This window comes from Heptranchias perlo, chromosome 20 (genome assembly GCF_035084215.1).
Source record: "Heptranchias perlo isolate sHepPer1 chromosome 20, sHepPer1.hap1, whole genome shotgun sequence".
NCBI lineage: Eukaryota > Metazoa > Chordata > Chondrichthyes > Hexanchiformes > Hexanchidae > Heptranchias > Heptranchias perlo.
Genome location: NC_090344.1, coordinates 45,093,735 through 45,119,268, shown reverse-complemented (window position 1 = coordinate 45,119,268; position 25,534 = coordinate 45,093,735). Strand labels below are relative to the sequence as shown.

At 43.8% G+C, this 25,534-nt stretch overlaps 1 protein-coding gene and 1 long non-coding RNA gene across 3 annotated transcripts in view; one reads left to right on the top strand and one right to left on the bottom strand.

The window, feature by feature from the left end:
• LOC137335789 (pleckstrin homology domain-containing family A member 2-like) overlaps window positions 1-18,069 on the bottom strand; it is an 87,770-nt gene extending 69,701 nt beyond the window's left edge. The window contains exon 1 of the mRNA XM_068001200.1: window positions 17,693-18,069. The gene's annotated coding sequence lies outside the window, so the exon portion shown is untranslated. The remainder of the gene's footprint in view (window positions 1-17,692) is intronic.
• Window positions 18,070-24,071: 6,002 nt separating this feature from the next.
• LOC137335788 (uncharacterized) overlaps window positions 24,072-25,534 on the top strand; it is a 74,188-nt gene continuing 72,725 nt past the window's right edge. For both annotated transcript variants that reach the window (XR_010966496.1, XR_010966495.1), the window contains exons 1-2: window positions 24,072-24,168; window positions 24,759-24,871. This is a non-coding gene — a long non-coding RNA (uncharacterized lncRNA). The remainder of the gene's footprint in view (window positions 24,169-24,758; window positions 24,872-25,534) is intronic.

The following is a 25,534-nucleotide window of genomic DNA, read 5'->3' as shown; positions in this document are numbered from 1 at the left end:
TGCCAGGCAATGACCATCTCCAACAAGAGAGAGTCTAACCACCTCCCCATGACATTCAACGACATTACCATCGTCGAATCCCCCACAATCAACATCCTGGGGGTCACCATTGACCAGAAACTTAACTGGACCAGCCATATAAATACTGTGGCTATAAGAGCAGGTCAGAGGCTGGGTATTCTGCGGCGAGTGACTCACCTCCTGACTCCCCAAAGCCTTTCCACCATCTACAAGGCACAAGTCAGGAGTGTGATGGAATACTCTCCACTTGCCTGGATGAGTGCAGCTCCAACAACACTCAAGAAGCTCGACACCATCCAGGACAAAGCAGCCCGCTTGATTGGCACCCCATCCACCACCCTAAACATTCACTCCCTTCACCACCGGCGCACAGTGGCTGCAGTGTGTACATCCACAGGATGCACTGCTGCAACTCGCCAAGGCTTCTTCGACAGCACCTCCCAAACCCGCGACCCATATCACCTAGAAGGACAAGGGCAGCAGGCACATGGGAACAACACCATCTGCATGTTCCCTTCCAAGTCACACACCATCCCGACTTGGAAATATATCGCCGTTCCTTCATTGTCGCTGGGTCAAAATCCTGGAACTCTCTTCCTAACAGCACTGTGGGAGAACCTTCGCCACACAGACTGCAGCGGTTCAAGAAGGCGGCTCACCAGCACCTTCTCGAGGGCAATTCGGGATGGGCAATAAATGCTCGCCTCGCCAGCGACGCCCACATCCCATGAACGAATAAAAAAAACCTTGAGATAGTTTGGGCGCTATCACTGTGAACTGTTTTTCTCAGTATGGCCATCATCTCCATCAAATGTTTTTGCAGGTCATTGATGGTGCTAACACTGTTCCATGTCAGGCATTTTATTCCTGCTTTATTTAGTTTATTTTTTTGTGGTTTTTCTGCACACCCTTTTATTTTACATTTATTTCCTTTCAGTCACTCCAAATGCCTCTCAAGATTGGCTTCAGGAGCCCTGGGTTACTTGGCCCTCTGTCTCTTCTCTCCTTCTCAGAAAGTAAGTGCCTTGCCTACACTACTATCATTTTTTATGTACGTTATTTTATGTTGTTACATTTTTTCCCTCATCCTTCAGCTCAAAAATCTTTTGCATCGCTGCTGTTTTGGTAATTGGAACCTCTTCAGAGCTGGACTGTACACTTTATTTAGAAAATGTATTGGGTTTTTTTGTCTTTAAAGGGGAATTGGATAAATACTTGAAGGGGAAAACATTGCAAAGCTAGGAGACTAATTGGTAGCTCTTTCAACGAGCCAGCAATGGGCTGAATAGCCTCCTTCTGTCCTGAATGATTGTATGAATCTAAGTGTAGTCATTGTTGTAATGCAAGAAACGCAGCAGCTAATTTGCGCACAGCAAGGTCCCACAAACAGCAATGTGATAATGACCAGATAATCTCTTTTTGGTGTTGGTTGAGGGATAAATATTGGCCAGGACACCAGGGAGAAGTCCCTTGCTCTTCTTTGAATAGTAGCATGGGATTTTTTACATCCACCTGAGAGAATAGACAGGGCCTCGTTTAACCTGAGAGACGGCACCTCCGACAGTGCAGCACGCCTTCAGTACTGCACTGGAGTGTCATTCTTGATTATGTACTCAAGTCTCTGGCATGGGACTTGAACCCACAAACTTCTAACTTAGAGACGAGAGTGCTACCACTGAGCCACGGCTATAACGATATGCTAAGGGCACTCTGCTGTTGGCTGGATAATAGAATTTTTGGACAAAGAAATTCTGCAAATTTCAGCTGTGGAATTCCATATGACATTGGGGGTGAATTTAAACCCCAACAACGGGTGGGTTGGAGGCAGGTGGGGGTTGAAAATAGTTATTTTTTGGGACACGACTCGGCTTTAACGTCAGCATATAAAAGTACAGGCTTCCCACAGGGAATGCAAAGTCCGAATATTTTGCGGTTGCAACCCAAAAAAACAACTATTTTCAACTCCCACCCGCCCCCAACCCACCCGTTCTTGGGGTTTCAAATCACCCCCATAGTCTCCCCAAAATGTTTCAAGCTTTTGTTCTGCAAAATGTTTCATACGAAAACTAATCGCAACAGTTAGAACAAAGAAGAGTTCCTTGTACTGTCTCTATTTAATCCTCTATGTGTCCCTTCACCAGCACCTACTGATTCTTTTTCAGATTTACTTCTTTAGTACTCAAAATGCGAAAATTTTATATAGTTCAGTTCCTCTAATGCAGCTGTCGATAGCAAGTTAAAAATACTTCACAAATGACTACATTCATACATTAAAATTCAATCACTTAAAATACAATACACCTGTTAAGTATTTGAATCCTCAAAATGAATGTGGTTTGATCATCTGATAATTGACCAGAGGTAGTTCACATTAAATAATATGACCCAAGCATAAAAGCAAATGCACAACAATGAATTTTATGCAAACAAAATTTAATGTGGCTCAAATTCAAGATGAATTTATTGACATTGGAAATGCTTTGGTAGTCTGGTCTTTTAAGAAGTCGCAATGGAGTGATATTTTCTACTATGTGACACTGAAATGTGTAACATGAAGAATAAGATTTGGATTACAGTTTACTCCAAGGTTGTACCATTTTTGAGAGGTCCTGATAATGTCAGATGTTTATAATGTCATCAGAAACTTCTAAGTAACTGTGCCACTCGTCTTTTATTTTGTACACTGTGCACTTTATGAATTGCTCCCATTTATATTTTGTACCCAGGATATATTTTGCCTGTTGCTTAAGTGCATTGAGGCCATGATTACCCACCTAGTTTCCAATGTTAATAGGTCAATAAATATTTATATGGTGGTGTTTTTGTTTCCATGAAGGTATCAGTAATGGAAAGTGGAACATTGAGCTCACCCGTGCACTCAGTGGGTAAATTCACCCACCAGTGTATACAGACCGGGTCTGTGCTGGGTTTGCTGAGCTTGGCAGGGCGTGCAAGACAACAGCTCCATTTGACCGCAGTGAAAGATGGAGGAAAAAAGCCTGGTTCTCTGGTTCTGATCACTATTTAGTGTCCGCTGCAGTAATACATAGATGTTAGATGAGGACAAGGTCACGTTAGGTTGTGAACCTCTTCACAGTTTGTTTCGGACACAGATGGAAAGTGGCTACTGTGGCAGTGCCCATGAAACCGAACCCCATCATAACTTCTTTACCCAGAGAGTGGTTAGAATGTGGAACTCGCTACCACAAGGAGTAGTTGAGGCGAATAGCATTGTTGCCTTTAAGGGGAAGCTAGATAAACACATGAGGGTGAAAGGAATAGAAGGCTTTGCTGATAGCGTGAGATGAAGTAGAGTGGGAGGAGGCTCATGTGGAGCATGAACACCGGCACAGACCAGTTGGGCCGAAGAGCCAGTTTCTGTGCTGTGAATTCTATGGAATTCTATGTAAGCTGCAGATGGGTCTCTTCCTCCATAGAAGTCTGATCTGCCCTGGCATTGAAGTGCTGCTTCAAGATGCCAGCTGTTGGTTCTGTGATCACTCTGGTTCAAAAGTTACATGAGCCAGGATGAAGAGAGTAGCCTTTGGCTCCTGGGAGCCATCTTTCAAGTCTGACTTCTCCTTTACCTTGCTCATCCACAGAGGATTGTCTTAAGGTAAAAAAATTCAAGACTGCTGTGTGGGAAGCAGGCGTTCGCCTGCATGATTCCGTACTGCTGGTCACTGATCACCTGCATGTTGATGTCGTGGAAGTCCTTGCGGTTCATGAAGGCCGTGGTTTGGGTGGCCACAGCTGCCATCAATAATGACCTGGACTGAGGGGAATCCTGCAGTGTTGAGAAATTGAACTACCCTGTGTTTCCTAGGAAAACCGATGAAGACTTTTGCCCTGACGAACAAAACATTAGTGACCTGCTTGGTGCTCCTGCGCGCTGGTGATTGACTGATGATGTCGATATCGTAGCCTTGAAGGACCTGGAGGCGTACAAGTTGAGGGCCGTTGTGACTTTGCTGGCCCGGACAGTGCTGCTTGAGATTGTCGCAGGTCAGCTTGCAGTAGATGACACAATTCCATCACGACTACCCTTGTACATTGCAAATGCTGTTCACTGCTGACAGTTGCAGGTAACTACGCTTAGGTCCGTAAACATGGCGCAATTGATAGTGGTGGGAGCAGGCAGGATACCTCTCATACACAAGAACCTGTGTGGTATTCCTTCATTTCGCCTCTCTTTAGCCTTCAAAAAAGATGGTGATGAAGGAGCACTGAAGGCGACACCGACTTTCACAATGTTTGGTTGCAGTGATCAACGTTCAAGCAGTTCAACTTTAAGAAACCAATTCCTGGAAGGTCAAAAAATGATTGGCCTTTAACGCTTGGTATTTAATGCACAGAGGGCAAGACTTGTGTAGATACTCAGAGAAATCACCCGATAGTGCATTAACATCAAATCAATTGCAGTCTGCTCCTGATAACTCAAACGCACTTTTTGTGCTTAAAAAAAATGGAATTATCCAATAATAACTTTGAATTTACAGGAGTGGACTATATGCTGTCGTATATTTTGTGCGAGAGCAGTTCACTCGGCCTAGAAAGGCCAGCCAGGAAATTGTGTGCTGCGAGACCAGTGGGGAGCTGGTTAAGTGGAATAGCGTGCTGTCTGCCAACCACACACGCCCCAATCAGGATGGCGGGAATGATCTGGCCAGGCAGAAAGCACGGCCCCCGCTTGGTGTAAACCCGCACTCTGGTGCCGTGTATTTGTGCATCTGTGTGCTGCACAAACTTGATAATGATTCACCACATCATTTCTGACAACAAACTGAAATTCTCAGACCAAGTGATTAATGCAGCCCATCCACAGCCATGTTGGTGAAGCAGCTGCTGGTGGTTCTGAGCCAACCTGAATGGGAAAGATTAAACTACAAGGAGTCTGTCGATCTCAAGATGTGAGTTTCACTCTCTCAGCTCCTCAGACTAGTTCAACACTTGCAAAGTTTATATACACAACAGATGTAACACCAAGCGCTGCTCATTATTTAACAGTGGAGTTTCCATTGGCTGGTCAAGTAGCTTAATGATGATGTTTCGGGGCCTATTCCATGCTCCCAGCAGGGAGCCAGGTTTGCACAAACGAAAAAATCACTGGCTGCTTGTCTGCAATGTCTGTCAGTACGTCTCCCTCACTCAGGCTGGAGAATTGGCCCTCTCGTCTCATACAACCCTTTCAAAATAGAAAAACACTGTCATTATGCAAAGGGCGATATCCCTCTGGAACAATCTGCCAGGCACGTAGCAGGGAAGTAGATTTTAGGGGTGTTCAAGTTGCAGTTAGATGCCACACTGAGGTAACTGGCATACTGGAAGAGTGATTAGTGTGTTGAATGGCCTTTTCTCATCATTGGCTTTTCTTATGTTCCTTTGGGATAAATTTTTCTCTTTACTACTCTCAGAACAGTTTTGCACGCCAGGTGTGTGTATTGGGAATTTGGGCGTCCTATCCAATGATTTTCCACTCATTAAAATAAATAAATGGAAAATCGTCAGGCAGGGAGCATAGAATTTCCAGTACATGCTCCTGGTGCATGAAGCTATGCGTCCGAAGCAGTAAAGGGCAGATTTACCCCTTTTTTCTGAAATGTTCTGAACAAATGCATTCTTATTCTTTTGGCTTTTCACTTCCCAGCAGTGTGTGTGCTAGCCTGGGTACGGTGATGTCTTTTCCACTTGGCATTCCTTTTGAACAGCCAAAAGAGCAATCCTTCTGCATGAGCAGTTTTCCATTGTTGAAAGTTGCAAAAAGTCAAACGATTGCAAATTTCACTTTAACAGCATGAGGTTAAAAAATGCTCTGTCACAGGCTATGAGGGGCCTGCTACAAACTGGTGCTGTTGAGCTGATAGTTCTCGGGGCAACCTGAGCTGGTACAGACTGTCTGACAGTCCAGCCTGAAATAAATACGGTTTTGATTTTGAGGTCAGAATTAGCAGAAACCAAAATCTCTGGTTTCAGTGCATCTTGCACGAGCCCCCGGTAAAGCTTCTGCAAAGCTGGCACAGTCCAGATAAACCTCCAAGAAATGATTGGGTGCTGAGATCATCACTGATGAGATCACTTCACTCCCATCTTTAACTTTTTAAATTCCTTTTTACAATCAGCTCGTTCTTTCCGAAAACTAAGCCAGAAGTACAGGATTGTGGAATCTGTCTTTTTCAAAGCTCTCGGTGACCAGGAGTCGGGTACAGATCTGAAATCTGCTATTTTTTTGAATGGAGACACTGTTGAACGAGCCGTCTAAAGGACCCACAACGCTAGCCGTTGTTTGAAATGTTACAAGTTAATCAGCCACCTTCATTAGAATTCGCAACCTTTCAGCTCATCACTGCCAAATATTTGACACAACAGTGTAACAATTTAATTCATTTGCAGTCTCTGCTTGCAGACACTCTGTACCAGTTGCTTTTCCTTTTCTCTTTATTAACTTCCAAAAATCTTTTACGAAGTCGGGCGCCTTTCTGTCTAGTATTGTCCCCTTTCTCTATGCTGACTCTGGTTGGGGTAACTCAGGCACCAGCAGTGACCCCCACCCCATCCCGAGTAACTTGCCCAAGTGAGTGTCAACAGGCTATTTAACCATGGAAGGTATCAAAGGACAACCCTTCAACTGACCTCCAGAGGCATCACAGGATTCCATCAGAAGCAGGATCCCTGGCGGAGTTTCATACCACACCATGCAGTGTACTTACCCACCAAACCATCAGGGCAACCAAGTGGAGTTCTTTTTGGCTATCCATTATTTTTGCATAATGTCTTGACTGATTAAAATTTAGACACAAATTCAAAGACATCACCACTTGTTTAAACTCCGATTGTTTTTATTTCCAGATCATCGTGCATTTTATGCAGTGAATAATGGAAGCTGGAAGTAGTTAAAGAGTGGTAGTCTCATCAGAGGATTCTGATGCTGTTACAAATTGAATCTGGTGACAGGGCCAGGCCTAACATGAGATAGAAATGGACGGAGTCTTTCCCCCATTTCAGTTCAGGCCCTCACTCCTGGTTTAAACTCTGAGTTTAGTGGTTTTTGCAACTCGCTAAACATGTGGTATGTAAATACACCAATTTAAGGAGATGGGAGCATGTGGAGTAAGGCCTATCTTGTCTTTGCACACACAATATATGTTCAAAGATTCTTGCACATTCTGAAATATAGAATCCCCGTTTATTTATCTGGCTTTTGCTGATGCATCTATTGATTGTCTGTGTTTATTTCTTTCTGTGCCATTTCGGCACAGAATCCTCTTCTACTTTCCTCACTTTTACCCTAATTTCAAACACTTAATTTATTTTGCATAACTCAGTTTGCAGCAACTGAACATGTGTGAGCAATTCATTCCAGGCATAAGGCCGGCATGCACATTGTCGTTAATGAGAAGCAATATTTTGTCACAACCGGATCGAAACAACCTTCTTTATCATGTATTTCTGATTCTATTGACTTGCAAAAAAAAATGGCCATTTACTTGTGCTGTCTGTGAATATTGTAATGGAAGAGATTTGCTCAGCAGTGTAACATGTTGTTAACTCTGTGACGACACCTTGCTTTGGGGACCCAGACAAGCATTTTCAAATGTTGGTGTTCTGTGCCAATTGGCAGCCCCTGGTGCATCCAGAGCATTGGTGGTGGTCTCAAGCTCACGAGAAGACATTTTAGAACCCACTTCCACTTTGAAAATATCATTCAAATTGTGTTGTCCCCATTGCATATTATCCACCGCATATATGGCTTATTTGACCTTAAAATGCAACCTTTTTAAACACAATCAATAAGATTTTGTATGTTTTTTTTCCTAATTTGTGTTGTAAAATTGGTATTGCAGTTTGAGTGCTGGTGTGTGGTGTAAACACAAATTTGTAAGCCCAGAAACTGCTGTTCATGGGTTATACTGGGGTTACAAAAGGTTTTTAGGAGAATTCCTGCTCTTCATCCCTCCCCATATTGCTGTTTTTTAGTCTCATGTGTAAAACGTGCGATCTCATACCCATGCTGTCCAACGTGGGCAACAGAAATTATTATTACGCAGTTAAATGGCTCAAGCAGGCATTTGAACCCCTCCATTTACAGGGGAGCGCAGGCCAGGGGCGTTCTCAACCATTCTGCTATAGAGTGGAAGCGTGCGGAATGAGAAAGACATGCTTCGATGATGAAGTGCTGGAGGTTTGATTCAGGGAAAGTAGGACTGTCCTGTATGGCACAGAAGATGATGTTCCTCAAAAAACAAAGACCAGTTCAGCAAGCTTGAGAGCAGATCACTGGCAGAGTAAATGCTGTTGCAGGACTTAAGAGAACCTGCTAAAAGACAGGAAGAAGGTGGCTGACCTCAAGGTAAGACTAAAGTACAGTTTGCAATGCATGGTAGCTGCTCCAATTATGCACGCCACAAACGCTTGGCTCAGATTCAGGAAATCACCCTGGACATTACTGAGCAAGCTACCATCAAGGGAGTCGGGGAGGGTGAAGCCAGAGGCCTTCCCAAGCTTAGGCTCATACCATCCTGGTCTTGTTGGGTTTTGTCCATCCCTTCAGCCAGTGACGCAAAGGCAAGACTCAACCTCAAAAATCTAACGCACAGTATGTTGTAGTGCAGTGACTGCTCGAAGGGACTCTTCTGTTTTTTTAGTCCTGGATGGACAGACTGTCAGCATAGCTGTAGTCCCCAAGCAAACCAGCACCTTGCTGCATCCTGAATCACTCTCACCACCATTGCCCAATACCAACACAGCTCTACACATCCAAGATGATGTGGACATTGTGTCAAAAGCAAGGGATCACAGGTCACAAGTGAAGAGGAGCAAGTGGGGCGGCAGATTAGACGGCACTGCCAAATCAGGATTCTGACTTCATGGGGCCTGCTTCAAAAAGGAGGTTGATGACCAAGTGCGATCGTTTACAGGAGTCACTTAAATCCCAGCAGAATACGCTGCAAGGTCTGTCAAGGAGTATGGAGGAGTGCACTAGACAAATCTGTACAGTTATGGACAAACAGTTGCTTTGACTGCAGCCTCCCACAAAGCACATAGCAATTCCATGGACATCTGCAGCCGAATCCTCAAGAGGCAAAGGGCCTCAGGCCAGTAGGAGTTTCTCTCATGAATATTCATATTGCTGCTATATAGGCCTGGGGTCCCATCTACAATAGGGTCTCTTGTTTGGCTTCAGTATACTAGATGATCACACGAGGGAACATTGAGGCAGGGATTCACAAACCTCGTTGCCACCCAGAGGTCTGTTCCCTACAACAGTGGTGTGGTTGGATTAGATACACCCTCAGCCAAGAAGTGAAAGGGTAGCCACCAGATGCAGACCAGGTGACTCCCGAATGGGGGCGGCAGGGGCAAGGAAAATTGGAGGGAGAAACATTGGTGTGCTGGGGTCATAAGCTGCCTTCAACCTTCTGAAGGACCAGGGGAAGTCCCAGGACCAGAGTAAGCTGGGTTTCTTCTCCACTAAATAGGTGGACAAAATGGTGAGATCACAACCAGGAGGGAAATGGGAATAGAACAGAGGTATGGAAAACCCTCATTTTAGGCGAATATATGCTAAATTAGTGACTGTACCATACTAATGAATTTGATATAAATTATACATAATTAAACTCCTGTCGAGTGAATCTGGCTACTGAAAATATGTTTGCAATCACAAGAAATTTCCTTGCTATTGAATCTCCTCCCTCCCCAAAAAAACAAATCAGTAGAAGTATATCAAGCTGGCTGACACGATGAATGTAAATTTTTGTGATTGACAAGGAAGTCTTGAAAAGAGGCACTGCCGTTATGAGATCTGTGATAAAACTACTTCCCTGTCGAAGCTACCCCCACATCTACAGCTTGAACAAAACAGCCAGTTTCACAACAAATGAAAGCAACAGCGACAGGATTTTGTGATGAGCCACAGTGAAATCAGACCGACCCAGTGAGAAAGCTGTAAAGCCAGGTGATGTGGAGTGTGCAAAACCCACAAGGCCAGTAGCAATAAGATCAGCTTTCCAATCAGGCTACTTCAGCGTCAGTACCACACCTTGCCATGTCTTCTGAAGAAACAGTGTCCACTGCAGTGGGGATTAACATGAACAGTCATTTTTCGTGTCACTGGAGCTGTCACTGGCCATAGTATTCTCACTTTCTGTAACATTAATTGTCAACAAGGCCTGAAAAATAACTATTGTGAAACGAAAGCCTAACTGCACAAATGAAAGGACTCACCATAAAAGACTGACTGCTTGAATGCCCCTCCCTTTGTGTATGTGTGTGTGTAAAATGGGGTCTGAGAGTCCCGTGTGACCATATCCAGCAAATCATAAAAATTAAAACGTCACAGTCTCATCCAGGAAACGAGTGAATAGAAACATTGCCTGAAAGTCTTTTAAATGTACATTATCTCCACAAAATGAATGTTTGACAAACCCTTTTTTGTTTGAGCATGAAGAGGCATGAGTCATTTGGATCATGCCAATATCACATGCAAAATGATGCAAAGACAGGCTCCAATATCATAATATTTTACAAATAGAATCAAAGTACTATGGTACAGAACAGGAGGAGGCCATTCAGCCCATCATGCCTGTGCCGGCTCCTTGAAAGAGCTATCCAATTGCTCTTTCCCCATGGCTCTATAAATTTTTTCCCATCAAGTATTTATTCAGTTTCCTTTTGAAAGTTACTATTGAATCTGCTTCCACCACCCTTTCAGGCTGTGCATTCCAGATCATTACAACTCGCTGTATAAAAAAAATGTTTCTTTCTGTCACTCATACATAATTAAACTCCTGTGCAGTGAATCTGGCTACTGAAAGTATGTTTGCAATCACAAGAAATTTCCTTGCTATCGAATCTCCTCCCTCCCCAAAAAAACAAATCGGTAGAAGTATATCAAGCTGGCTGACACGATGAATGTAAATTTTTGTGATTGACAAGGAAGTCTGTTGAAAAGAGGCACTGCCGTTATGAGATCTGTGATAAAACTACTTCCCTGTTGAAGCTACCCCCACATCTACAGCTTGAACAAAACAGCCAGTTTCACAACAAATGAAAGCAACAGCGACAGGATTTTGTGATGAGCCACAGTGAAATCAGACCGACCCAGTGAGAAAGCTGTAAAGCCAGGTGATGTGGAGTGTGCAAAACCCACGCTTTTTTGCCGATCACCTTAAATCTGTGTCCTCTGGTTACCAACCCTTCTGCCACTGGAAACGGTTTCTGCTTATTTACTCTATCAAAGCTGTTTGTGACTTTGAACACTTCGACCAAATCTCCCGTTAACCTTCTCTGTTCTAAGGAGAACAACCCCAGCTTCTCCAGTCTCTCCACGTAACTGAAGTCCCTCATATCTGGTACCATTCTAGTAAATCCCTTCTACTTGATGGAAACGGTTGGGCCTGTGCCTATTCAAGGTGGTTGCTGTCTGATGCTTGTGGAGGGAGCCCAAGGTACCTCTTTATACAGAAGAAATTTGCCTAGAAGTCACAAAGCGGAAACAGGCCTTTTGGCCCAACCAGTCCGTGTTGGTGTTTATCCTCCACATGAGCAGCAGTCTTAATCCCATGTGCCTGCCCTGTTCCAATATCCCCATTTCCCCTTTCAACCATCTAAGTAACCTATTCTTAAATGTTGACATGGTCAACCACCAACTCCAGTAGTGGAAGCCAGAATCCTCTGTGTAAAAAAAGTTTCTCCTGCTCTCCGTCCTAAATCTATTACATTTAATCAACTATCTGTGTCTCCTCGTTCTAGACCCCCCGCCCCCCCCCCACAACCGTCTGTGACTATCTCCTCTGTCCCATCCCTTCATCCTTTTAAAACAATGTTATCAAATAAACCCACAATTACATGTTCTAATGAAACAGACCCAATTATTCTCTTGCCTGTTCTCCAGTCAGACCAAGGATGTGGAGAGGTGAGTAACTGGGCTAACACTACCCTGGGGAGAAAAAGAACAGCAAAATCTGAGAAAGGGATGCATAGTCACTGTGTCACTTTTATTTGAACTTAAAGAAAGGTATCGGCTTTTCACAACTTCAGGACATCCCAAAGCGCTTCACAGCCAATTAAGTACTTCTGGAGTTTCGTCACTGTTGTAATGTAGGGAAATAAGAAAAGCTGTTATATATTTAGGATATCATGAGCTTACTGTATCTTTGACGTTTTTTTTAGTTAAAGGACAGGGTCAAGGTGGTGAAGTGCCTTGTCTGCAGCTGTTTTATTTTTAATGGATGTGTGGGTATATGGGCTCTTTTTTTTTAAATATTCATTCTCGGGATGTGGGCGTTTATGGCCCATACCTAGTTAAGCAGAAAATGTGCAAGCGACTTAATGCAACTGAGTGGCTTGCGATTCAGACAGCAGTTAAGTGTTAACCACGTTAGTGAGGAACTGGAGTCACACATGGGTAAGGACGGCAGGTTCCTTCCCTAAAGAGCACTGGTAAACCAGTTGGGTTTTTACGGCAATCCGACGGTTGCTTTTACTGATGCCACATTTTTTTAAAAACTAAATTCAAGTTCTTTTTATTTCCAAATTTAAATTCTCAAACCGCTATAGAGGGATTTCAAATCAAGTTCTCTGGATTGTTCGTGCAGGCCTCTAGATTACTAGTCCAGTAATATAACCACTACACTACCGTACCCAGTTCTCTCTTGCTCCCCTCCAACATTCTCTCCAGTACTGGTGGTCCCTCTAGGCTTGTAGCGCCTGTGTTGGAGAGGGCAGGGCCACGGCCTAGATCTAAGCTCTTCACCAACCACCGAGGAGGCATGTGGGAGTGGCTCTGGAGACTCCCTTTCTCTTGGGGGAGGGGTGAAGAGCTGGTGCCCCAGCAGTCCGTGGAGCTGTACACTGTTGCTCAGATGACTTGTGCTGCCACACTGCTGGTTTCAGGGTGGACTGGTTCTGACTGTTTTAGGAACAAAGCCTGAATGTCTGAAAACTATTCTCTTAAGACCTGCAGATGGACTTCGGGTTCGGCTGTGATGCCCCCAATGTTGAATAGGCACCCAACATGTGCTGTTGAGGCTGGTAGGTGAATAAAAGCCACTTGGACGAGGTGCTTGAGAGTGACTGGGACCCATGGAATCACCCCCTGGTGGCAGTATGGAGGAGAAAATTAGCAAAAAAAAATAACTCAAACCATTATGACGTACTGAACGTAGGAACAGGAGTAGGCCATTCTGCCCCTCGAGCCTGTCCCATGCCTTTCACGTCCCAAAGCACTTAACAACCAATTAAGTACTTTTGAAATGTAGTCACAACACATGTGCAAAGACCCCAGAAAAATAACAGCAAAAAACTAATTTTAAACACAAAGAAATTATTTTTTAGTGTGCGATAAATAGAGCAACTATGTGAGAGAATAATTTCATACTCCCATTCAGAGTTCTCCACATGAAATATGATGGGGAGATAGAATGGCAAACCAGTGAAATGGAGCCAAAAACTACACTGAAGTTGAACAATTCACATCGCCTGCACTTTGCCGTTAAGATTTGTAGCTGCCCCACACAGTTCATTCAGGCATGTTTTTAAAAAGTTTTTGAAAAATTATATATAAGCACAACTCTTGGCCAAGTAAAAAGATATTCCACTCCGTTGTTTAGTGTTATCATCGTTGTATTGTGCAAGTACCTTCAGCTTGCCAAAACAAAACATTGTTCGCCAAGATCAAAACTTAGTCATTCGGAGAACATTCAGATACCACGGGCAACACTGGCCTGCTGATGAAAGGAAAAGTTATTTGACCAAGTACCATTTTAACCCGGATAAGTGAACACATTTAAATCCTCATCTCTTTATGGGGCAGCGCCCAAGTTGTGACACTGACCTGCTGTGACTCTTGACTTCTGTGTTGGGATTTCAGGTGACATTTGGATTTGAGCTTCCCTTGAGAGGCGTATTTTTGCTCACCTGATCTTATCTCCCTCCCACCCACCACAGAAATGAGATTGCCATGTGATTTCCGACATTACAACAGTGACTAGACTTGATTGGCTCTTTGGGACGTCCTGTAGTCGTGAAAGACGTTCTATATAATGCCGAGTTCTTTCTTTCTATGTGGAGGTGGCAGGAAGAACTTTTCCCTGGGGAATCACTCTGGGGCAGCACTCGGCAGGTTTGTCAAGTGGCTGCAATGGTTGCCATAGAAGTGCTTGTAGGCTTGGCTGTGTTAATCTCCCAACCAAGGAGAAACATACACATGGAGGGGGGGGGCGGGGGGGAGGGGAGAAAATAGAATGGAAAGTACAAAAAAAAGTTTGTGTCTTCACTCCAGACAAAACACAAGAAACTTTACTGTCATGTGACAAGTCGAAACAATGCAAGCAACTCACTAAAACCAATGCAGCCATTATATTTGGGTATTAATAATCATTCTCACTACCACTGGTGATCAGATCGTTATTCGTTATAATCTTAAAGCTCTCGGTTCTGTTTTAAATGCAGCTACATTGCACTTAGCATTTTCAAAATTGACACCATAAACACTGCCAACCACCAGTTAGTTGTCTTTTTCGGACAGTTTTTTCTTCAAGCGTTTTCCCACATTGACTCAACACATTTCTACAGCAATTAGCTGAGTCATACAGACTGGGAATATCTCAGGTTCAATCCCCAGTCTGATTTTGACCTCGGAGGGAGGGGGGGTGGATCCCCTTGATCAGGGAGGGGGAAATCGACCAGGATTCCTGCTGCTGACCACTATTCAGTGCATGTACGCGAATCTCAGCTGAGGACAGGATTGGGCTCAGCCATGGAGCCTCCCTCCCTCCCCCCGAACAGATAAGTTGCCTCCCAGCACATATTGTTAGGGTTAATAATGTTATTATTGGTTACTTAGACGAGCAGTCAAAATCCTCAGAAGAGGAGGATGGGGATAAAATTGCCAAGAAAAACAAATTGTTTATGTTGTAAAAGAAAAATATTAAAAGCGATTGAAGTGGGTCAATAATTGTAAATATTCAGAGAGGACACTGCTTGTTTTTCAGTCGGAGACTTTGAAAAAGGTTGAATTGCAACTTCAATCCTTCCAAGAAAAAGATCTGAAAAGACGACTCTGTCATGTGCTAGCAACAGTCTTTTACAGTTTACTCAACACAATGAAGCTCTTCTAAAGTAATGTGTGATACAATCATTTTCTTCTTGGCAATATACATGTCACAAAGTGGGAACTATCTTACTTTGTCTCGTCACCATTTTAGCCGCTAAAATGTTGCAGGTTTTTATGCATGATGTCATGGGTTTGAGCAAATTAAACTGTCCTGCGGAACAGTAACACCCTTTAATGCTGTGCACACAGATGCATCTTGAAAAAAATGAGCTGTGGTTGGTAGATTGAATTGACACTGCCCTCCGTTTCTGACAGAAAAGTGCTGCGATACTGTACATAAGCAACTGACTAAACAGTGCTTAATCTCTACCAGTTGGGCACAATAAGGTCCTAACCTCCACTTCAGTGCAGCTGAAGGCCCCAACTGTCTGTCAGGTAGATGTAAAAGATCCCATGGCACTATTCGTGACGAGCAGGGAGTTCTCCCAGTGTCCTGGCCAACATTCATCCCTGAAGCAGCAATATCAAAAACAGATTAACTGGTGATTTATCTCATTGATGTCTGTGGGACCATGCTGTACACAAATTGTCAGTTGCATTTTCCGGAATAACTTCAAAAGTCATTGCTATGAAGCACTTTGGGACATCCTGAGGAGATTAAAAGGTCACGATATAAATGCAAGATTTTTCTTTCTTGTAAAAACCTGTTTGAAAATTCATTCCAAAGAATTCCTACAAATTACTGGCCATTTGTTCCAAAGTAAGCATCTTTGCATGCCTATGTGTGTGTGTTTCTGTGGGGGAATGGGTCATTCTAAAGCAGATATCTTGAATTATTTGCAGTCTTGCCATTGATCCTCAAGGAGAGGGCTTGAAACAGAAATGAAAAGGTGACTGTGCGGTACCTAATGGATTCAGCAATGCTGCCAATGACCTGAGACAAGTCTATATAGTTGCTCACCTAATCCTTTGCACACACACAAACACAAACACATGCGCATTTGAGTGTACTCAATGATCATATTGCTGGCCGTATCTTTAATCTTAATCAGTACGTTTTTTTGTCTACTATCCTTTAACATTATCAGTTGTGTCTTGTCTGCATGTCTTGCACTGCAAGTCTTGAGTGTAATAATGTCGTCACAATAAAAAAAGAGTATAAAAGTATACCACCCAGCAGTGTGCTTTTACAATTACTGTCAGCAGGAATTTGACCCCACCCTTAGCATTTTACGATTGTGACTATATTTCCAGTGCATTCCTGCTTGTGTGGAGTGCATTGTACTTTGTAGTCAAAAAATTGTGACTAGATTCAAGTTCAACTGGAATGGCCCATTAGTAATTTTGATAGATTGTCAGTGAAAATGTGCACCTATCTCTTCAGTTCTCTCTTTCCCTCCTTTGGTCTTCACGGTCACTGAACAGCAGTAACGAAGAGGGCAGTTGCCCTATTCCCAGGCCCCCACTATTGCCACCCCTGAGTAGGCAGCCTGGAAGTGTGTGAGAGAAAGCTGGTGTACCCCTACACCTCCAATGTTTCCCTCTCCCTCTGAACTGTCTGGTCCAGCTCCACCCTACCACCTTCGCAAGGAGCACTGCCACCTCAATGACTGCAGCAGTTCAGAGAGAAGGCCCACCCACCCTATTTCTCAAGACAACTGCATATGGGAATAAACACAGGCCTCGCCAGTGACACCCACATCCCGAGAACAAATATTTTTGAAAAAGCTGTTCACCACAAATCTCGAAAGTGGGGAAATCCTGGAAATATATCGCCATTCCTTCATCGTCACTGGGATGGGCAATAAATGCTGGCCTTGCCAATGATGCCCACATCCCATGAATGGATTTTTAAAAATCACACAAAATAAGGATCATGCACACCAAGAAAATGTCTGACATTTCTCAACAATATCACCATATCACTAACAAGCCTGTTGCCTGAAGCCGTGGTACGATAATTATGAAATTTGAGTTGATTTATAACTGGAGGTAGTGCATCATTTGTGTGTTATGTATTAGAATCCATTGCTTGCATGAATGTCATGTCACACCAATTGCTGTGGGGTATTGCTCTACTGGTTCCTCACATTGGAGAGGCACCAACATTCAGCAGCAGCACAGTGACGACCTTGATAGTGCAGACATATTTTCTGCAGCCGTCCAAAAAGTTGGTCCCTGTTCCAAATTTGAACCTTTGCACACTGCATGCATAATCATGTATTATACGATCAAAAGACAAGCTTGAAAATTCACCTCCCATGCGTTTTTGTCAACCCACCCAACGACAGACAATACTTGATTTTAATAATCCTTGCTTCAAATCTCTTAAGTTGCAACATTACTGTTGGGTATCAACTGGTAAAAAGCAGCATAAAAGAGTTTCTGCACCAAGGCCGTCACTTTGTTAATCTTTGTTACAACTCCAAAAAAGTGGAGAAAGGGGTCGAGCAAATGGCGCAAAAATGCAGAATCCAGCAAAAATGCAACTACTTTGCTTGCTTGCACCACCACCGACCCCTGGGTTTGCAACTCAGCACCTCTGCTGGGTTTTCCCTAATGAAATCGGTCACACACAGTGTACAGGAGTAAAACGATCAATATTCATAAACTTACCCAGATGAGAAATAGGAATCACTTGCATGCAGACCTCAGCAGTCCGTCACACTGAAGGTGCCCGATCAGAATGTGGAGACCCCACTCTTCTAGAATCCAACCTTTTAACACGGCTGATTACTTTGTGATCAAAAGAATTTTTTTTTCTCTCTGGCTTTTTCCGGGTGAAATTACGTGAAGACAAACTAGTCACCAATCAACCAACCCAGCCCGGATGTGAACGTTAACTGTAAATGGGAACTGGTAACTGTAAGATCAGCCTTTTTTTTAATGTGGAAGCAGTGATCAGATTATATAAGCTACAAATGTTAGCGAGAGAAAATATCGTCTCAAGAGTTTTGCCGAGTTTCTCTGCAGCTGGGTAGAGAGAGGAGTGTCAGTGCATGCAAATAGGCAGCAGAGTTTAAAGGGGGCTGGACTACTTGGTGGGTGCGGTTTCGTTGCAAAGATTTTCTCTGACTTCCCCATTTTTCAGAGCCTCTGCAACTCAAGGCAATCTTGTGCAAAGTCCTTTTGCTGCGGCGTGCTTTATTTCTCCTTTTCCCCCCAGAAGTGTGGTGACTGAGTGGAGCTTAATGATGAATTGAGACACTGTTGCCCAGTTTTTATCACTGCCATTCGGCAGTTGTGTATTCCTGCAGTTCCCCCTCTCTTTGACCGTCAAGAGGCATTGTTTAGGGGGAAATAAAAACTGGAAAACCAACCTCACAAGATACAGTTGTAGCAACATCTGCCCAATGGAGAGTGTATAAGGCAGTCAACGCATATGGTGGTACTAAATTAGAATGAGAGATTTTTATTCTGCTCCGCCCCCCCCCAACCCCCCCAAAAAAGTTATTGCTGCAGGCACACAGTGCAGGAAAAATGAGCAGCCATTACACAAATGCAAATTTTAATTTTATCTGTAAATGTTATTACAGGTACAGTTACACTTCTATTGTGCCCATTCAAAATAAGTTTTCAAAGCAAAAGTATATAAATGAATGCCAGATATTCGTTTACATGTCTTGGAACTTGAATGCGGCTATGGCACAAAAAATACACCCAAGCAACGTTGCACTTGAAGTGCAGCCAGCTGGCAAATGGCAGGCAGAAGGAGTCAGGAACAAAATAATGCCCGAGGCATGCTTGTTCACTTTTCCCAATCCCCCCGTACCCATTCTGCGCCCGTGCAATCGGAGCAGTTGATCAGAAAAACTCTCAGTAGAAATTGCACGTGTCATACGGGAGTATGGATGTCAGTGTGCACGCGTGGACTAAGATTGCGGTCTGCATATTGGGTTTGTGAATGTTTGTGCATTGAATGTGATATGCGTAGATGTGTGTACCCTTTGGGTGTGTGTCTGTGCTGGGTGTATTCTATGTAAGTGTGCTGAGATTGCGGTGAGTATACCAAAGATAAATACAATCTGTGTGGATGACATATATTTCTGGTCTGTGTCCCTGTGTGATAAGCATACATGCATATGAGCTGATGGTGATCTGTTTGTGACAGCGCTGTGTGTCTTATATATGTGCCTTGTGTGTATACGTGTTAAGTTGGGTGCGCACCAATGTGTATCATATGTGTGTGTATGTAAATATCTGTGCTAACACTAGGTTTTCAATAAAGTCTAATATGTAAGTTTTTTATGTGGAATTATTATAAATACCCAGCAGTTCAATGATAGACTTTGTCTTCCAAACATGGGTTATGTCTGGCAAGAACATTTTGAAGTGTGTAACACTAGAGTGATGTGCTCATGGTTACAGGTCTGTCACTGGTGGTTTTTTTTATTCGTTCATGGGATGTGGGCGTCGCTGGCGAGGCCAGCATTTATTGCCCATCCCTAGTTGCCCTTGAGAAGGTGGTGGTGAGCCACTTTCTTGAACCGCTGCAGTCGGTGTGGTGAAGGTTCTCCCACAGTGCTGTCAGGTGGTCTGAACAACGTGAGGCTCTGAATTAAGAATGTCACACAAAAGGCTTATTGCACAACATTAAAGTGTGTTGAAGTGTAATTTTTCCACAATATTTGGTCCCAATCTCTAAAATAAGCTTAGTTACAACACTGCATGTATCTACCATGGATGTATTATTTATTTATTTGTGTTTGCATGATTGTGCTATTGTGTATTGTCTATATCTGCGCATGTATGTCTCTAGGGCCAGCTGCAATTGTATGGTTTCATTAAAAGAAAACTGAGCTGTTTCCCAAATTTTCTCCATTCTGCTATGTTCTTTCTCTCTGCTGAAATAGACTCAAATAGCACAGATTGTTTCAGATTGCTATGGTTACAGTAAAGGTAGACATTGTGCCCTACATAAACATTGGTGTGATCATATCCACCACAATCATTCTGTTCAAAAGTCTTACGTTCTGAAAATCAGAAGGCCGAAGAATACTCCACACGCTTCTAAGCTGTGATAAAACGGTTGAGGAACATGTGGTTTGTAATCCGAATTTAATACATTCGGTCAATAATTCCTCAGTAAAAATTTGATAACATGAACTCCTCAATCATTTGGCACTTTGTAACATGCTAGTTAACTTGAATCGTTTTCTGTCCAACAGCTCAAAGGTTTTCATTGATGTCATCACACTGTTGTTTCTGTGGGTAGCCTCGAGACTTGCTCTTAGGATGTTGAAGCTTCCCTTCCCCCCACCCCCCATTGGAGAGTGTAGGATGGTCTAGACTGTAGTCTGTTCCCTGGTTGAGGTTAATATAGTTTCATGATCAGATGTATTTTCATCAAGGTAACCCAACAACTCTACTCCCCCGAGATCCAAACGACTGAGCTACTTGTGGTTAGAAGTGGTAAAGCGCATTCTCAGGCAGCAGCACATGAACCCATGTGAGAAAGTCTGGGCTTTGGTCTCCTCTGTGTTTGACGTCAATGTGTTTTCAAGATCAGATGATAAAAGGCCTTTTCAGCGAGGCAACCCAATTATTCTACTCCCCTGAGATCCAATGTATTGAGCTACTTGTGCTTAGAAGTGGCACAACATACTCAGAAGAAGTTGCAGATCAGCTCAAGTGGCAGACACTCTGTCTGGTTAGGAACAACCTTCAACTTCCTGTTCAGTTAACTCAGAATTTGTCTTTGGGTGATCAGGTGATCTCAGTTCACTCCTTATTCGAACCACTATGAATATGATTCTGAATCTGAATGCACCCTTAGACAATGCTGTATCTATTTGGCTTCCTACTACCATTTCACATTCAGTCAAGGACCACCTTGTGAGGTATACAGTTGCAATACCTTTCATGTGCTCTTCCGAGGCTGAATGTACCAATTCAAAACAAAGGCAGTTTCTTCATCATTTTGAAGTTATTTATAAAAAGCAGTCATGTGAGTGGTGTGGTGATGTGGGTATTGTGCTATGGGTTTGTTACTTTCAGACTCTCCTGACCGGCCTCCCATCTTCCACCCTCTGTAAACTTCAGCTCATACAAAACTCTGTTGTCCGTATCCTAACTCGCACCGTCCCGTTCTCCCTGTGCTCGCTGTCCTTCATTGGCTCCCAGTCAGGCAACGCCTCAATTTTCAAATCCTCATCCTCATGTTCAAATCCTTCCATGTCCTCGCCCCTCCCTATCCTTGTAATCTCCTCCAGCCCTACAACCCTCCGAGATCTCTGAGCTTCTCCAATTCTGGCCTCTTGCGCATCCCTGATTTCCTTCGCCCCACTATTGGCGGCCGTGCTTTCAGCTGCCTAGGCCTTAAGCTCTGGAATTCCCTCCCTAAACCTCTCCGCTTCTCTACCTCTCTCTCCTCCTTTACGATGCTCCTTAAAACCAACCTCTATGGCCAAGCTTTTGGTCACCTGTCCTAATATCTCCTTATGTGGCCCGGTGTCAAATTTTGTCTGATTACACTCCTGTGAAGCACCTTGGGATGTTCTCCTACGTTACAGATGCTATATAAATGCAAGTTGTTGTTGGGTGCGTTTGCCTCTCTCTTCGCCCACACAGTAAGTACCAATGCGCATAGATACTGAGCAGAGGCTGAGAGGGAAAGAAGGTTAGAGAGAAAACTACAATGAGGTTACCCTGACACACCTCCAAAGGGCCTGTTACAGGCTGGCCTGGACAGGAGTCTGGCAGTCCACCTCCCCAGAGGCACTCAGTCAGATACGATGCAGAGAGGGGGAGGGGAGAAAAAATAAAAGTCCTAAAAAAGTATTTTTTTTTAGAACACAGTTATGTGCATCCAGGGAGTTGAGGGTAGGCTGGCCTGGTGGGTCTAGCCATCTAGCATCAGCAGGTCTTGTTCTTCAATCAGCTGCTTATCCTCAATTTCCTGGTACATTTCCATGTTCACAAACTGTTGCCTTAGCATTCTTGTTCAGTAGTGAACCCACTGAGCACTGAATTTCCTTTGCTGCTATTAAAACAAATGATTGGGTTAAATGGGTGTAAATACCATGCAATGAGAAATAATTACAAAGTCAGGAAGAGCAAGTCCAATTGTTCTTGTTTTGCCTTCCCCCGCACCTCTTCAATTTGCTGCCCTTCTGTCCTGAAGGTGGTGTTTGTTGGGGTATGGTTCACTGGGTGTCAGTATCTCTGGTACCTCTGCATTCTTCATGTGTGAGCCTAGACAATGCCTGTTGGCAGACTGGTCACTACAGCCGAACACAATCAGGTTCTCCCTCGATAACCGTGCATGCGCAATAAATGCTGGCCTCGCCAGCGACGCTCACATCCCGTGAACGAATAAAAAAAAACAAGGGCTCACTGGATTACTATCAAGTGCAGGCAGCTTGGCTGATTTTCCTCGTTGCTGAGGCCAATCATAACTCCCTTACTTCTTCCCTGGTAAGTCCTTGCAGACCAGGTATTGAATGGGGGTTGTTCCTGATCTGTGTGCCGACTAAGCCAACAGGGAACTGTTGGCGAGGTGTTTCTGATCTGTTCTCACAAATAATCCGAGTTTCACTCACTTTTTAAACCGTTACATTGTGCTTTCATTTGTACTGGAGTCACAGTACAACCCTGTTTAAATAGCTGTTTATTTTCCATGCTACATTTTTGAGGTTGACCATTTTCACTACAGAAATCTCCCGACAAAGCACTGGAAGAACTTTCTTTTTGGTTAGGTGAGGGTGAGAAGGAGGGTGTTGGAGTTTGGACCATCTCTTACTGATATTTACTGCAGCAGCTCAGCACTTATTTACATATGCTTAGTACTTGGTCATAAATGATTCATCTCGTGTGGAGATAAATTTTCCACCCTCGAAGAATTCTCATTTCTTTATATGAATAGCGGCTGTGAATTGGCACAGGATGATCCCATTTCACCTTGGCTCCCTGACTGTGTGGCTGGGGGTCAGCTGACTGAGGGCACAGTGCCTGAGATAATGTGCTCTTTCAGTTGCAGTTGATCTTATAATATGCAGGAAATCCCCCTAAAGGAGCTGAAAAAGGACAGTACAAAGTACAGCACGTTCATATATCATCACCCCATAATTGGTTGCACACTTGCCTTCGAAAAATCTGAATTTCCCAGAGCTCATTTTTTTTCCCTTTCTCTGCTATTATCTTCAGTTGTTTCTTTTTTCAGACTGTGGCCTGCCCCTACTGCTGATTCAGCTCTCCACAAGCTGGCATTTTTACAGGTTTCCAACAGAAATTTGCACAGTGCGTCTGACTCAAACAGGACCTCAAACAGCAATGGTTTCCATAGCAACTAGCTGTCGCTGTCATGTCACGAGCACCACATGGCAGTGCTCAGATGGCTGCAGTGTTATCTGCAAAGTTTGCTCTAATTGTCAGTCTGTAACCCCATATTTTTCTGTGACTTTTTAAACCATCTGAGAATATGTGAGCAGCTTGTACAATCAGTATGATTTTATACCAATGTGGTTTAGGTAATGTGTTTAGTGTACCAAATTATGTACCAATACCAACTATAGCTCCCCTGGTGGCTCAGTTGTTAAGATGAGGAAGATTCCCAGTTCAATCCCCAGTCCATAGTAAATTAGTTCATCTCCTTTGGGTGCCAGCTGCTATGGGCTTCTTAAAAAAAACAATTGTTCTTGGGATGTGAGCAACACTAGCAAGGCAGCATTTATTGCCCACCTCTAGTTGCCCCTGAGGGCATTAAGAATCAACCATGTAATCTGGGACTGGAGTCATGTGTAGGCCAGCCTGGGTAGGAGTGGCAGGTTCTCTCCCCTGCAGGACATTGGTGAACCAGCGGCAATTCAGCAGCTGTCCTGGTCATTTTTGTTTCCACTGCCAACCCACAAATGACCAGATTTTATTCAATTCAATTTCAGAACTTTCCACGATGGGACTACCTCACTGCCTCAGAGACCATGGGTTGGGGAGGAGCTACATCAACCAGGGCTTCCTCTTCCTTTTCCTGTTCCTGTTCTCGATCGAGTGACCTGTGCTGTAAAGTGTGCGTCTTGTGGATGTTAGCTGAATACAGGGTCTGGTGCATCTGGGATGCTTTCCACAATCAAATGGCTACTAACAATCGCTAAGGGGTAGGTTTCCTCTTCACACAATCACAAGATCTTTACGGATGAAGAAGGCCATTCAGCCCATCTTAATTCATCCATTCAGAAAGACCCTAAAGTCATTGTAGCATTCAGTTGGTTCTTAAATGATCCCAGAGTTACCCACCCCCCCTCCACTACTCTTTATGGAAGTCCATTCCATGAACCGATCATCCTTAGTTTCAGCAGCAGGGTTCAAGAGCTTGGCGGAGCACAAGCCAATGTTGCAAAGTCGAGCACGAGCTGCCCGTGATTTTTCCGTTCGTTCATTTCAGTGGACATGAACATAGCGAGCAGCTTGTGTCAGATTTTGCCACGGGGCTTCCACACCACCACAGGCTCTTACACCCTGGGCACTGAGCAGGCAAACCTATCCTCTACTGCCTAGGCCCATACATGAAGAATGGCCACTTGGGTGAGGCACTGGAGGGCTGCCAGCACTCCTGGAACTGTATGGCAGCAAGACTCAGTGTCTTCAGGAGAGGAGGAGACAAATTGCAGGGGGTGGGGGGAATAACTTTTAAAAAGGGAAAGCGACAGAAATTATATTTTGTGTTCTTTCCATTTCTCACACCTAGGGTTCGATTTACACCTATTGCTGATCTGTAAGCAGTCAGGAATCATGTGATATTCGCAGAGTTCTGAAGTGCATGCCAACTTCCTGTTATTCAAGTGTTCACATTACTCACAGGTAATTTTGAAGACACCAATCAGAATTGGGAAGCTAATTGAGGTGAAATATGATATGCAAGTCATGGGCCTGTGCAACTTATTGGAACATGCAATATACGAGCAATGGGGAAAATGATGCATAGCTGCAGGCAGGAAAGGCAAGAATGGACTCATGAAAAAGCTGTTTATTGATGAGAAGGTGCCATTGTTGGTTGTTTGGGCAGTGAAACATACAGTTTGAAATGCTGTCTCAAGCATTCTCTGAAGGTCCCAGGAGACAGGCGAAAAACGAGGGAAACAGTAACATAGACAAAGGAACAATGTTCATAGTATCATAAGGTTGAGAATAGCTATGGAAAAGGACATGGTCCACTCTAAAGTAAAAATACTCAATTGGAAGAGGGCCAATTTCAGTGGGATGAGAACAGATCTGGCCCAGGTAAATTGGAATCAAAGATTGACAGGCAGAACTGCAATCGAACAAAGAGGAGATGGTTCGGGTACAGTCTAGGTACATTCTCACGAGGGAGAAAGGAAGGACAACTAAAGCCAGAGCTCCCTGGATGACAGAAGAGAGAGAGAATAAGATGAAGCAGAAAAAAGGGGCGAGTGACAGATGTCAGGTTGATAACACAAGTGAGAACCAGGCTGAATGTAGAAAGTTGAGGGGAAGTGAAAAAGG